This window comes from Amyelois transitella, chromosome 31 (assembly GCF_032362555.1).
Source record: "Amyelois transitella isolate CPQ chromosome 31, ilAmyTran1.1, whole genome shotgun sequence".
Taxonomy (NCBI): domain Eukaryota; kingdom Metazoa; phylum Arthropoda; class Insecta; order Lepidoptera; family Pyralidae; genus Amyelois; species Amyelois transitella.
In genome coordinates this window covers 786,956-800,918 of record NC_083534.1, presented here as the reverse complement: position 1 = coordinate 800,918, position 13,963 = coordinate 786,956, and the positions used below count along the sequence as shown (strand labels likewise).

The window sequence follows — 13,963 nt, the reverse complement described above, 5'->3', positions numbered from 1 at the left end:
GTCACCTTTTACGACATACATGATAAAGAGATGGGGCCTATTCTTTATTTTTCTTTCGGTGTCATTAATCATAATATTTAAAAAGAAAAGATTTTCCTTAACAGTTCCGTTTGAATAAGGAATTCTTGATTTCAACTTAAGTTACAATGACTTAAATGTAACTTTAGAACAAAGTTAATAGCTTTATATAAGTCAATTGCCTTGCGCTTGGTCACGTCTGTTTGTTTTGTTCGACGGCCTCTGTGGCGCAGCGGTAGTGCGCTTGTCTGCGACACCGGAGGTCCTGGGTTCGAATCCCGGCCGGGGCATGATGAGAAAAGACCTTTCTCTGATCGGCCCGGGTCTTGGATGCTTATCTATTTAAGTGTTTATTATAAAATATAGTATCGTTGAGTTGGTATCTCGTAACACAATTCTCGAACTTACTTCGAGGCTAACTCAATCTGTGTAATATGTCCCGTATATATTTATTTAATATTTATTCTATCGGTGCCGGGAACCACACGGTACTATTACAATCCGACCAATCAAATCTTACAATCGAACCAAAAACTAGAACGCGACATTTTTACGTATCATCTATCTAACTTGGAACGTCAAAAAATAAACATAAATATAGCTTTTATTTCCAAAACAATAAGAGTGTTTCATTTTAGTTGTTGGACGTTACCGTCTTTTGGGAGACGCGGGATTTATTTATATGATGAAATAAATTATTCAATGGGTGCCAAAATTGGATGTGACACTTTCGCCCGTGACTATACAGGTCATGTTTAGCACCAATACAAAAAAAAAGAATAGGACCACTCCATCTCTTTCCCATGGATGTCGTAAAAGGCGACTAAGGGATAGGCTTACAAACTTGGGATTCTTTTTTAGGCGATGGGCTAGCAACCTATCACTATTTAAATCTCAATTCTATCATTGAGCCAAATAGCTGAACGTGGCCATTCAGTCTTTTCAAGACTGTTGGCTCTGTCCAGCCCACAAGGGATATAGACGTGACCATATGCCAGCGTGTGTGTGTGTGACCAGCCTGACAGCTGGACGTGGCCTGTCGGTCTTTCAGGACTGCTGGCTCTGTCTACCCCGTAAGAGATATAGACATGATTATATGAATGAAGAGAGAAGAACGTGGATGAAGCGAATGAAGTATGCAGAGATCGTGGCAAGTGGAAAGATGTACTTAGTCTCTGCCCACGCCTCCGGGAAAAATGCATGATTTTATGTAAGTTTGTATGTACATGAATGAATTTATTAATTGTAAATTATCCCATACAATTTCGCAAATGAATACTTATTTTCAGCAACCAAATATATTTGATACATACATAAAATCACGCCTCTTTCCCGGAGGGGTAGGCAGAGACTCACTCTTACCACATGCCACGATCTCTGCATACTTCCTTCGCTCCATCCACATTCATAAAGCTCTTCATACAAGCTCGGCGGTTTCGGGTACTCTTGACCTGACCCTTTACCAGGACGTCCTTAATTTGATCAAGATACGTTCGTCTTGGTCTTCCCACTCCGACCTTTCCCTCCACACTCTCCTTGTATATCAGCTCAGTCAACCTGCTTTCATTCATCCTCTCCACATGACCGAACCATCTTAACATACCCTTTTCTATTATTATATTTTCCTTTCCTTTTATATTTGATATCCATGCCTAAAGGTACATTTCAAACAGGCTTCATTTGAAAACACTTTGGTAGGGAACCTCGCGAATCTAAATGTTAACTTTTGTTATAACACACAAAAGCCCTTTGATCTTCAACAAACTGCGTTGGAAATTAGCACGCGCAACTAACGCAATACGGTCCTAAATCGTGCTAATGAAAAAACCAAAAAAAAAAAATCAAACCAGGAAAAAAAAACAATAATAATTAAAAAAAAACACTCACCGTCGTTTGGAAATCAAGCGGCTCAAAATCACAGTTGGCGTGTTTTTTTTTTTTTTTTTGTGTTCTTTTTTCAATAATTTAATTTTTATTTGGCGCGAATTTTGTTATAACCGGCCGCGGATCTTATATGCGTGTGAGCGCTGCGGCTGACGAGCGCTTACTGGAGTGACGATCGGCGTCGGCTCGGTTGTAATAGCGCCGAGGGCGGGGGTAGGGGGGTAGGGGGATGAGGAGGGGGTGGGGGGAAAAGGTTCAGGGTTCACTGGAGAATTTGTAGAAACCATTAAGTAAGAGAATTATTTTTTTTGTGTGTGTTATTATATATTTTTCTTTTCTGGATTATATTTATTTAGTCGATTAAATTACTTTTTTGGGTTAGATACGTACGTACATTATGATCACGTCTATATCCCTTGCGGGGTAGACAGCGTCAACAGTATCTGGTCCACGTTCAGCTATTCGGCTTGATGATGGAATAGAGATTCAAATAGTGACAAGTTGTTAGCTCATCGCCTAAAAGAAGAATTCCGAGTTAATAAGCCTATTCATTACTCGCCTTTTACGACATCTACTGGAGATAGGTGGAGTGAGCCTATTCTTTTTGCTATTGTTATCGTCTTAAATGAGAGCGTAGGAAATGACTACTGTACATCTACGGCGTAGAAGAGCTACGAAACTCGTAGCACTTCTACGCCGTAGGCTTTCGTAGACGCTTCTAATATTTGTTTACAGATAAAAACGCTCTTTTAATATTAAATTCACGCGGGCGAAGTTTCTAATAAAAGCTAGTCTATGTCTTACGCATTACGTAATTTTATTACATAAAAATATGACCAACATAAGACAAAAATCTGATTTTTAGAATCTCTCAGAACTAGCTAAATCAGGCATTTGCCTTACTGATGGAATTGAGATTCATATAAACAAATAGGTTGCTAGCCCGACGCTTAAAAGAAGAATCCCAAGTTCATAAGTCCATCCTTAGTCGCCTTTTACGACATTAATAAATAAATATATACGGGGCAAATCACATAAATTGAGTTAGCCTCGAAGTAAGTTTGAGACTTGAAACCCTGGCCGGGATTCGAACCAGGGTCCACCGGTGACACAGATAAGTACACTACCTCCGCGCCACAGAGGCCATCAAATAGAAGGAGTATATAATTATCATCCTACTTATATTACAATTCGAAAGTTTGTGAGTATGTCAGTATGGATGTTTGTTACTCTTTCACGCAAAAACTATTAAACCGATTACGATGAAATTTTGTATGCAGGTAGCTGAAGACTCAGAATAACATATAGGCTACTTTGTATCCCGGAGTTCCCGCGGGAATGATTCCATGCGGACGAAGTCGCGGGTGGCCTCTTATTAAAAATAACCGATTTTAGTTCAGCTTAAAATTATCTAAAACTTAAGCTGAACGCGGCTTTTCTGTCTGTTCGAGATGGTGGATTATGTCTACCCCGTGAGGGACAAAGACGTGGTTATGTATATATATATATATCCCGGAGTTCCCGCGGGATTGATAGGATTTCCATGCGGACGAAGTCTCGGGCGGCCTCTAGTAGTTGATAATTTCGAATCTATAGTATCCCTTACCGATTTTTTTTATATACGGAACCATATTGTAATTCCGACTCGCGCTTACCATTTATGTGTATAAGAATTTCAAGCTGTTGTTCTTTCAGTGACCGCCAGAGGGCGCCCGTAAGTTTATGTTATATTAGTTTACGAGTTATAAAACTATTTTATTTAGTTACATAGACAGAGCCAACAGTTTTGCAAAATACTTTTATCTATCTGTATATTTATTTGATGAAATATTCGTTTTGACATCATTAGTATAATACAGACATACATATATATGGTTACGTCTATATCCCTTGCGGGATAGACAGAGCCGACAGTCTCGAAAAGACCGACAGGCCACGCCCAACTATTTGGCTCAATGATAGAATTGAGATTCAAATAGTGACAGGTTGCTAGCCCATCGCCTAAAAAAAGAGTCCCAAGTTTGTAAGCCTATCCCTTAGCCGCCTTTTACGACATCCATGGAAGAGAGATGGAGTAGTTTTATTATTTTTTCTATTGGTGCCGGGAACCACATGGCATTACTTTTATATTCATTCATATTTTTAATGTAGACAATGTGCATTCGTCCACGATTTAGATTTAAGAGATCTATGAATATTTGTAAATTGACGTCCGGTAAAAATGCTGCAGTGTAGTTTGTTCCATCACTTCTTCTAAACATGCGCTTCGGAAGCGGCAGTAGTTATAATTAGATTTAAGTGATGTGACATCAATAAGTGATACCTTGTATCCAATTTTAAAAATAAATCTATTCTATACTATTCTTCTGAAAGGCCACATTCAGCTGTATGGCTTGATGATGGAATTGAATTTCAAGTGCCGTTTGGTTCCCGGCACCAATTGAAAAATGAATAGGACCACTCCATCTCTTCGATGTCGTAAAAGGCGACTGAGGGACTATTTTAGACGATGGGCTAGCAACCTGCCACTATATAAATCTCAATCCTATTATTAAGCTTAACAGTTGAACGTGGCCTTTCAGCCTTTGACGACTGTTGGCTCTGTCTGCCCCGCAGGGGATAAACACGTGATGATATAAATGTATGTAACACCTAAAATTGACAGTAATTCTATAATGTCGGTCGTAGAGCTTCGTAGACGTTTGTTGCTACGCCGTAGACATTCGTAGACTTGTGCTGCTACGCCGTAGGTCTTCGTAGACTATTGTGGCTACGACGTTGATTTAATTTGTACATACATTTAATCACGTCTTTACCCCTTGCGGGGTAGACAGAGCTAACGGTCTGGCAAAGATTGGCAATGGCCACGTTCAGCTGTGGAATTGAAACTCAAATAATGACTTATTTGTAACAAAATTGCTTCAATAATATTTTTAAAGCGAAAGTTAGTTTATTTGTTACCTCTTCACGCGTTATCTACTGAATTAATCTTCTTGATATATACATACATACATAAAATCATGGCTCTTTCCCGAAGGGGTAGGCAGAGACTACCTCTTTCCAGTTGCCACGATCTCTGCATACTTCCTTGATATATTAACACGTATATATAATCAAGAGTCTGGAGAATAACAAAGGGTACTTTTCATCCCGGTAAAAGCTATAGTTCCCGTGGGATTTGCAAAAAACCTGTAATTTTTATACGTGACGCTGAATTCGTCGCTTTTTGTAACAAGATTGCGTTTAATTCTTTGTTCTTTGTACATGTGCCGTGTGGTTCCCGGCACCAATACAAAAAAGAATGGGACCACTCCATCTTTTTCCCATGGATGTCGTAAAAGGCGACTAAGGGATAGGCTTTCATACTTGAGATTCTTTTTTAGGCGATGGGCTAGCAACCTGTCACTATTTGAATCTCAATTCTATTATTAAGCCAAACAGCTGAGCGTGGCCTATAAGTCTTTTCAAGACTGTTGGCTCTGTCTACCCCGCAAGGGATATAGACGTAACCGTATGTATGTATGTTCTTTTTTTTTTGTAGCGCTAAATTCACGCAGACGAAGCTTCCAGTAAATACTAATACATTTTATATGTGACTATATGAAAGTTATCATAGAGTTTAAAACAATTTAACGTCAATTTATCTTCTAATTGTACGTGGAAAATTCAATAGATAACTAAATTTAGGTTGTTTTGTTCGTGCCGTGTATTTCCCGGCACCGAAAAAAGAAACACTCTCTCTCGTTCTCATGGATGTCGTAAACGGCGACTAAGTCATGTATGTATGTATGTCTTTTATATGCTGAGTGGTTAACTTATGTATATGGCTTTTTGCCTGATCGTGGCCTTTGGTGTTTTCAAGAATGTTGGCTCTGTCTACCCTGAAAGGATGAAAGAGGTGATTATATGTGTATGTATGAGCGCCGGTGGTTGTAGGTAGCAGGGATCGTGGTAAGTGGAAAGATGTAGTCTCTGTCTATCCCTCCGGGAAAAGGGAATACAAAACTAAACAGGATGTCAAACAATGTTATAGTAAAGCGGTAATTTATTCATTCATTCATTCATATAGTCACGTCTATATCCCTTGCGGTGTAGTCAGAGCCAGCAGACTTGGAAGACCGACATGCCACGTTCAGCTGTAAAGCTTAACGATAGAATCGAGATTCAAATAGTGACAGGTTGCTATCCCAGCGCCTAAAAGAAGAATCCCAATTTCATAAGCCTATCCCTTAGTCTCCTTTTACCGACACCTACATCCATATATAAAGTTGTCCTATTCCTATTTTATGTTAGAACAGAATAGATTTATTTTCATAATTGTATACAAAATATCACGTATCGAAGTCACTAGCCAGCGCCGGGAACCACACGCCACATTATGAACAGGCAATATAATATAGAATCCTTTATATGTTCATTGAGTTATCTGATCCTTTGATCGTCTTCCGTGTGATGGGCTACGCGTGAACACGCGCAGTAAAACACCGACGGTATAGAAGTTTATTTATTTATTCATTTAGTTATTTATTCATTTATTTTTTATTTATTTATTTATTTTTTATTTATTTATTTATTTATTTATTTATTTATTTATTACTTCAATACCAAATACCAATATCCAAAATGCTTACAAGATAAATTTAAAATAGAATTATTATAGATTATTAACATTAAATTAATTATTAAAGTTAAGTTGGTTACTACGAGTAATAGCGCGCCAGTTCTAATACGCACGTGGTTCAGTTGTTTCTGTCTCTGTCGTGGAAAAGTATAGATGTGAGACGGGACAGCGATAGATTATCTATAATATTTGCGGGGTAGACAGAGGCAACAGTCAGGTTGCTAGCCCATCGCCTGACAAAAGAAATCTCAAATTAATTAGCGATTAACTTAGTCGCCTTTTACGACATGCATGGGAAAGATATGCTCCGTATCTCAGTTTCTATTCTAAAGTGCTGGGAACCACACGGCACTGTACGTGATTATATCTATACTAATATAATAAAGCTGAAGAGTTTGTTTGTTTGAACGAGCTAATCTCAGGAAGTACAGATTTGAATTGAAAAATTATTTTTGCGTTGAATAGACTATTTATCGAGTAAGGCTTTAGGCTATATAACAAAAGCAAATAAATAATGAAAAATGTGAAAAAAACGGGGAAAATTATTCATTCATTCATTCATCCTTAGGGGCTTCAATGATGCCCAAAATAACAATTCCACGCGGACGAAGTCGGGGGCACAGCTAGTGTATGTATACATCTGGCTTTGTCTCTACACTATACGATAATCTCATTCCAGTTTATGTTGAGCGTAATATATTGAGTATGCACAGGTTTCAAATGTTACTTCACCACAGATTATACAGGCGGAAATTGTGGTGTTATCTGTGTGTGTGCCGTGTGGTTCCCGGCACCAATATAAAAAAGAATAGAACTACTCCATCTCATTTCCCATGGATGTCGTAAGAGGCGACTAAGGGGCAAGCTTATGATCTTGGAATTCTTATTTTAGGCGATGAGCTTGCAACCTGTCACTATTTGAATCTCAATTCTATCATACAGCCAAACAGCAGAACGTTGCCAATAAGTCTCTTCAAGATTGTTGGTTCTGTCTACCCCGAAAGGGATAAAGACGTGACTATATGTATGTATGTTTGTTTGTGTTTTTCATGTTCTAAGAAATTGACGTGTGGTTGCCGGCACGTAATAATAGGACTAGTCCCCATTTCTTTGATGGCCTCTGTGGCGCAGCGGTAGTGCGCTTGTCTGTGACACAGGAGGTCCCGGGTTCGAATCCCGGCCAGCATAATGAGAAACGAACTGTCTCTGATTGGTCTGGGTCTCGGATGTTTATCTATATAAGTATTTATTATAAAATATAGTATCGTTGTGTTAGTATCTAGTAGTAATTTGATTTGAACATGAATTAAAAATTGTGTACACCCTGTACATAAATCTATATAAAGTTTCCAATCCATAAAAATAATATTTTTTTTATTATTTAAATTTTGATTAAATCAATTAATCATAACAATGTATTCTCTCATCCACATTTTTATTCAAGTTTTGATAATTATTAGGGTGACGTTATTGAAGAAAATGCCGCAGTGCAGTTTGTTACTTTTACAGTTTGGATGTCGGTGATGAACCTAGTTTGTCAAACACAATCTGTCTGTCCCATTCTGGCACATATCTCTATCCCTTTCCAGCCGGTCCTTTGCCAAACCATCTGGAATAATTTTCGAAAGGGTGCTATCCAGTTAATTCTATGAAGACCAGCGCAACAGAGTATATTTTGTACAGAGTCAAAGCGACATGAGATTTATTTTATACCCTATATGCTGGCCAGGCATACAATAAAAAAAGTTTCATTCCAATCTGTTCAGTAGTTCCGAAGATTAGCGTGTACAAATAAACAAACAAACAAACAGAAAAAGGCTTTTTTTTTTTCAAAATCATGCTCGTTTACTATTTCTTCATCGTTACAAATTAATTAATTTGAAAATATTCATAATTTACAGAAAAAAAAATTTACTGTTTTATTTTATGTATTGAAGATGTCCCACAATAATGAGTAAAATTTTTTGTTAATTTCAAAATTCAATAATGAATTGAATTTTTTTCTAATTAATAACATTAAAAATAATAGTAAAACAATTTAAAGAAAATCATTTAGCTTGACCTCTGTGGTATATTTCCTCTGCATCCGCGCTACGACCAAAAGATATAATCTCACTGGGAGATTACACACATGATATGTTACAGGATTTGCAGAGGATCCACACTCACACGCATACATTTGGAAATAATTATTCATATGGTAAAAGTATCCTACTAATATTATAAATGCGAAAGTTTGTGAGTATGTCAGGATGTCAGTATGGATGTTGGTTACTCTTTCACGCAAAAACTACTGAAGCGATTACGATGAAATTTGTTATGTAGGTAGCTGAAGAGCCAGAATAACATATAGGCTACTTTTTATTCCGGAATTCCCGCGGGATTGATTCCACGCGTACGAAGTCGCGGGCGGCCTCTAGTAGGCTATAAATTTGAGATTCTTCTTTTAGGCGCTTCGCAACAACCCGTCACTATTTTAATCTCAATTCTATCATTAAGCCAAGCAGCTGAGCCGCTGACCGTTCAGTTTTGTAGAGACTGTTGACTCTGTCTTCCACGTAAAGGAAAAAGATTATACATATGTACTTAGGTACTATTTGAATCTCAATTCTATAATTACGCCAAACAGCTGAACGTAGCCATTCAGTCCTTCAAGACTGTTGGCTCTGTCTACCCCGCAAGGGATATAGACGTGACCATATGTATGTATGTATGTATGTATATGTAGGTATTTATATATTAGTAGCCCTTAGTTATTCGCCTCTTTTTCTACGGAAGCGAAGTAGGGGACAACGGCTTGTTTTAATATATAACAATCTTAGCGGCCTCTGTGGTGCAGCGGTAGTACGATTGTCTGCGACACCGGAGGTCCCGGGTTCGAATCCCGGTCAGGGCATGATGAGGAAAGAACTTTTTCTGATTGGCCTGGGTCTTGGATGTTTATCTATATAAGTATTTATTATAATTATATAGTATCGTTGAGTTAGTATCTCGTAACACAAGTCTCGAACTTATTTCGAGGCTAACTTAATCTGTGTAATTTGTCCCGTAAGTATAGTATAACAAACATACATTTATACTTAGTTTATACAGTGTGTTTGTTCGTAAACTTGTCACAATATTTAACATGACATTATTATGATTGGATATAATTTATTATTCACTCGCTTTCCCAACCAGCTTACCTTGCTTTTTGTAAACGTTTATAGCACACGAATTCAATATTGACGACCTGTTTGATTCAGCTGGATTCTCGTCTCTGAACCAAAAGGTACCGGGTTCGATATCTGGTCAGGTCGTGATGTACATACATGAATACATGTATATATTATCTACCCGTTTTATCTACAATTTACTGAATTTATTTTTCTTGAATATCACGTACATAAAACGTACTAACGTAATATCACGTACGTCTGGAGAAGGACATATTAAATAATATCCCTTGCGGGGTAGACAGAGCCAGCAGTCTTGAAGGAATGACAGGCCACGTTCAACAATAAGGCTTTATGATAGAATTGAGATTAAAAAAGTGACAGGTTGCTAACCCATCGCCTAAAAAAACGATTTTTACAACATCTATGGGAAAGAGATGGAGCGGTCCTACTCCTTTTTCTGTTAGTGCCGGGAACCACACGGCAAAGCTCGTGATCTAAAAATAACTGTTTCTGATTGGCCTATGTCTTAATTTTTTTATCTAAGTATTTAAGTTTCGCTTCATCACTATGACTAAATAGGTAATATGAAATCCCCCTTATTGTCTGTCTGTATATAAGCGCTAATCTCTGAAAGCTGTGGACAGATTTTGTTCCTGTTTGAAATGTTGTGTAAAGAGGGTTTCGGAGGAGACCCATGCGAAGCCGGGGCCGATCGCTAGTTCATCATTAAATATAGTATCTCTGTCTGTGTCCGAAATACTTGTATTGAAATAATTCATTTAACATTCATTCATGTTTTTTAATGTAGATAATTTGCATTCGTCCAAGATTTAGATTTAAGAGATCTATATTTGCAAATTGGCGTCCGGTGAAAATGCTGCAGTGCAGTTTGTTCCGCCGCTGCTTCGACACGTGCGCTTTGGAAGCGGTAGTAGTTATAATTAGATTTAAGTGATGTGACGTCAATAAGTGATACCTTGTATCCAACATACATACATACATACATAAAATCACGCCTCTTTCCCGGAGGAGTAGGCAGGGACTACCTCTTTCCACTTGCCACGATCTCTGCATACTTCCTTGTATCCAATTTAGAAAATAAATCATTCTATTGTACTCTTTCTACCCCGCAAGGGATAAAGATATGATTATATCAATCAATGAATAAATATGTGTCATAGCGATATTCCAAACGTATTTGGGCTTCCCTTTCATCTTCCAAAAACGCTGTTCCAGAACAACCTTCAAAAAATCTAATCGACCGTTTGCTGACCTATAAGCCGAAAATACCAAAATAACATATATTTTTAACCTTACCCTTTCACAAAAAAAAACTGTTGAAGCATTTGACCTAAAAAAAAACACTGGCAGCATACACTCCGTTACCTCCTTTGTGAAATTAAAAAGTAAGTGAAGTGGAAACACATCAAAGTTGTCTATGCTCTATCGAAGACACAAGGCGATTAGTCTATGCACACCCCTGTCCAATCACCGCACCGCTCGCTCGTTTAAATATAGAATAACGGTCATTTGAGCATCGGCGACCGACGAGTAAGCACGGCTGTGATCATACGATTATTCGCTCTAATAAAAAATGTACGGGCTAATCCAATATGGCGTAATGGCTCGGTCTATTTATTTTTTACCGTTGACATGGTTAATGAGTGCAGGTAGTGGCGATGTGTGGAAAAAGGGTTTTGTTTTTGAATTTTATTATATTTTTTCCTTTCAACATACAATCATATAATCATGTATATATCCCTTGCGTGGTAGGATAAGTTAACAGTCTTTTTAACACATGCCACGTTCAGCTGTTTGGCTCAATAATAGAGTTGAGATTCAAATAGTGACAGGTCGCTAGCTCATTACATAAAAGAAGAATCCCAAGTATATATATAATCATATCCCTTAGTCGCCTTTAACGACATCTGTACAATCGGCTGATTGTAAAAAACACAAGAGGTTTCAAATATCGCCATGGTTTGGGGCTATTCAATAATTTGTTGTGATTTTCTTTGCATTAAAATAATATTGTATTACATATAAAAAGGAAACAATTATTGTATTTGATGATGCATTTTTTATTGATATTACAGACTTATGTCAATGGTATATTGATGGTTGTCAAATATTTCTTTTTTTTTTTTTTAAATTAGGCCAAAAACAAAAATAAGTTTCATAAGATTGAACATTCCGCCCACCATGGACAGAATGTCCATAACATTATGTATGTGCATATTAACACCATTATCTAATAACAAAAATCAACAACAGAAACCGCCCACCATGAAGATAAAAATGATAAATAAAGTGGACTGTATACATAATTTAAATAAAAAGAAATTGATTTCATGGTGAGTAAAATTTAAATAATTAAATTCATATAATCTCCTTAAACTTGAATTCATGACACAAAAATTGCTTGACACTGACTCGTCATAAATTTCAAAATTAAATCAGTATTTGAATAAACAAATAAAACAAAATGCTAACATTTACTTTAAAACAGGCAAAACACAGACTTTATTAACAGGCCTTTTTATAATTGAGCCTTTACATTTTATATTTACCACACGTGTAATTCCATCCAATCCCGGAAACTTTTGTAAAATTAAACCTAATAACCATTTTCCGGGCGGCAAACCATCTTCTTTAACGAGAACAATATCTCCTACATTTGGTTCAGCTTTTTGATATGATTATCGATACCGGTTGTGAAATTGCGTCAGGTATTCCTGCGACCATCTTTTCCAAAATCCTTGTACCATCCTCTGTGTTAACTGCCATCTCTTTAAACTACTGACATTAGAGTTTTCATAATTCACATCAGGCACAAGCACTAACGGTTCTCCTATCAAAAAGTGACCAGGTGTTAAAGGAGTCGGATCATGTGGATTAGTGCTCAATTGTGAAATTGGCCTTGAATTGAGACACGCTTCAATTTGAGTGAGAACCGTGCTCAGTTCTTCATACGTTAGTGTAGCATCACCAATCACTCTTTTCAAGTGATGCTTGGTTGATTTTATGCCTGCCTCCCACAAACCACCGAAATCAGGCGCATGAGGAGGTATAAAGTGCCAACTCGTATTTTCTACGGCCAGAGATTCAGCTATTTCTTTTACAAAATAAGATTTTTCATTATGAAATAAAGTTTTTAATTCTTTTGCAGCTCCTACGAAATTAGTCCCATTGTCACTATGCAAATGTGCACAATGACCACGTCTTGCTACAAAGCGTCGAAAAGCAGCTAAGAATGCACTAGTTGTCATGTCACTTACTGCTTCCAAATATACAGCTCGTGTTGACATGCATACAAACAGACATATATAGCCTTTATAAGACTTAGTGCCTCTTCCTTTTGACACCCGCATGTTTATAGGACCAGCATAATCCACTCCAGTGTGATAGAATGGCCTAGAAAATTCTACTCTTGCATTAGGTAGCTGTCCCATTAGCTGATCTCTGGTGTTTACTGCATACCGCATACACAAGTGACACATTTTCTGATAAATAACTTCACATTCGTTTTAGCATTTAGAATCCAATATCGTGACCTTAGATAATTAAGTGTGAGCTGAGGTCCGCCGTGCATTGTTTTTTCATGAGCATCTGCAATAATTAATGAAGAAAAATGTGATTTATCAGGTAAGATAATAGGATGCTTTGCAGACATATCTATGTTTGCTCTCTCTAAACGTCCTCCAACTCTAAGTATTCCAGCATCATCGAGGAACGGGTTCAACGAGGTAAGTTTACTCTTTCTATTTACATATCCTTTTTTATTTACATCACTTAATTCTTCATTAAAACTTTCTTTTTGTACTATTTTAATGCATGTATTTAAAGCCTCTCTTAGCTCTTCACTGGTAAGCCAATTTTCTTTAACGGTTTTAACCTTTCTAAATCTTTTGCAATAACTAACAACTCTTATTAGCTTACGCAGTGATGAAAATTTGATAATTATTTCATTATTATTTTGCTCATTTATCTGTTGATTACATACTCCAACATGACAAATCTTTTTTTCTAAATCTGTTTCATATATTCGATTTGTTTCTTTTTTAATTTGCCTTTCTTTCAGCCAGTTTGGACCAGTTAACCAGATGGATGCATTCTTCAACTCTGAAGGTTTAATACCTCGTGACGCGACATCTGCTGGATTATCCTCAGACCTAACGTGAGTCCATTGATTTCTGTCCATATTAGTTAAGATATGTGATACGCGATTTGCTATAAATGTTTTCCATTTTCCAGGATGACAACTCAACCACGCCAAAACTAC

At 37.2% G+C, this 13,963-nt stretch overlaps 1 non-coding gene across 1 annotated transcript; it reads left to right on the top strand.

The window, feature by feature from the left end:
- Positions 1-236: 236 nt before the first annotated feature.
- Positions 237-308, top strand: Trnar-gcg (transfer RNA arginine (anticodon GCG)). The gene has a single exon. It is a non-coding gene; the product is annotated as a tRNA-Arg (tRNA).
- Positions 309-13,963: the final 13,655 nt, after the last annotated feature.